Here is a 2,423-nt window from a genome sequence, read left to right as displayed (position 1 = left end):
AGAGAGAGAGAGAGAGAGAGAGAGAGAGAGAGAGAGAGAGAGAGAGAGAGACAGAGAAAGAGAGAGAGCAATCGGCTAAAACCATTCGCTAGTAGCATAAATCGCGTGCATTTAGCATCCGCGATTTTTCACGTTTACGTATAAACGCATTAACACGAATCATATCTTGTGCCCATAATAACCGCATGTTCGCGGTTCTTTTAAAAGTGCGACCATACGAGAAATGATGTCGTCGGCTGCACGAGCCTTTTTCTTTTTTTCTTCTCTTTTTCTTCCTCCTATCATCTTCCTCACTGTTAATCCATGGCCGCATATGCACGACGATAATGGTTTTACACATGCACTTTATCGCAGCTAGAGCGCTCGCGCAGCATCTCTTAACGCCTTTCATAGTTGGCACGCTCTCGCTCTTAAAGCGATTGCGAGCAGGTACTTTGTCTAAGTACACTTGCATAAGACGGCGTAAATGCGAGAGATATCGTTACGCTCTCATCCTCTCTCCTTCCGTTCGCTCGTCGTTGACCCTTTCGCCTCGACGAGGGACAGTCCATTTACCAGTTTTGTACGAGTGTACACATGTGTCACGTCTCAACTCTATATAGTTTCTTTTCACGGCGTTCTGGAGCGAAGAAAGACGGATATAATGCCGGATAAGACGGATTTCCCGGAGATTCGACATTGTCGCGGGTGGTCTCCAGGACAGTGTATTCTCGCGACTCTCGTGTACCTAAATTTCCAGCATAATGATAATAACGTGCGGTATCATCTCACATAAAAAAATATTTTGTAATATTCTTGGAAAGTAATTAAGAATGCAAAATCGTTTAAAAGATATGGAAAATTTATGTGCCTCGATAACACTTTAATGATTTTGCTAAACGATTTTTTGGTTGATTTTTATGTATGTTTATCCTACAAGTATAATTATTTTTTTGTAACCGACATATTTCTTTTTGAAAACATACACATTTTGCTAACAATAGTTCTATAGAAGATTTTTCTGAATGAAAATGATTTATTTTTATGTAAAGCTTTTTATGAGTAGAAAAACGATAAATTTTCCTATTCCTAATGATAATTAAGCAGAAAAGATAAGTAGATGAATTTTTAAACGCATGTTATTAAAAATCCTGCTCTGACAAATTTGACAAATAGATTTAAAATCAGCACAAAAAATTTTGTCAACCAGTGTAATCTTATACTTATTAATCATACAATATATATTTTACAAATACAATAACTTACAATAAATTTCTGATGAAGATATTGAAAAAGATTTATAAATAAAAATAATTAAAGGTAACGATGGCAAGATAATGTTAAGGAAAACGCTGACTGTTAATCAGTTTGGATGCGTCATTTGCCGATCAAGCGAGCGACTCGAAACTTAATTCTCACAATGCCTTGCAAACAACAAAAGCCTCTTTTTTAAGGGGTATCTCAATCGGCCTACCTCATCCTCGGTTGATGTGTTCATTCTTTATTCACGTCTGCTTACTGGTGAGCGAGGAAAGCACAGTGCTCAGCCATAAACAGTTGGTAGGATAATTAACCCTTTGAGGAATCTGTTGCTTTGACGATTTTAATAATCTTAAAAGACAGCGGCTTCTGATTAGTACTTTAGCCCACGCGAATGCAATTGACAATGCTTCTCTTCGTCATATCATCGCAACGCGACGCGATACTGTTCGGAATTATCGTTTCACGATTCTTCATGGTACATTATTATGAGAAACTCACGTGCACTTAGTCGAAGTATTAATCTTCCAATGATACGACTCTCATGCTACTTTTCAATAAAAAAAATTATAATATAATTATTAAATCTTGTCATTTAATCAAGAAGTTTAAATTATTATATGTACATGAAACCATATAAGTATATCAAATATCTTTTTTAACTTTTCCTTATTTCAAGTTATCATAACTTATGACTAAAATATAAATTAAATCTCAATTTATGTTCGTACACAATGACAGAATAAAAATTATGAATAAATCAGCAGCTACTAGATATTGTGTAATCATATGTTGATTAATCTCAGTGATGGGAAATATGAACTATAACAAGTTCAATATCAAATTGGAAGCGCACGTTCAACTTTTGTAGCGTATGATACCTTTATGTAGGTACTCATATGCTACTTTGAAGCATTGACATAAAAGCACTCCCATGCAGCATAACATAAAAGACAAGCCACGGCATGAAACGACCCTTAGTAGCCGATAACACACGTGAATTATTTTCAAAAGCTAATTTTTGCTGTGCCAGGCTGTATATACTGTGTATTCAAAGTCAAAGGACGTTGTTACACCACCTTTCCAGTTCAGTGATATCACATTCAGCTTTTAACAAGCAAAAATGTCCTTTCCTACTATATGTTGCATTTCCAACATCACACACACACACACACACGCGCGCA

Source organism: Atta colombica, unplaced genomic scaffold (genome assembly GCF_001594045.1).
Source record: "Atta colombica isolate Treedump-2 unplaced genomic scaffold, Acol1.0 scaffold198, whole genome shotgun sequence".
NCBI lineage: Eukaryota > Metazoa > Arthropoda > Insecta > Hymenoptera > Formicidae > Atta > Atta colombica.
Note: the sequence above shows the minus strand (reverse complement) of the source record.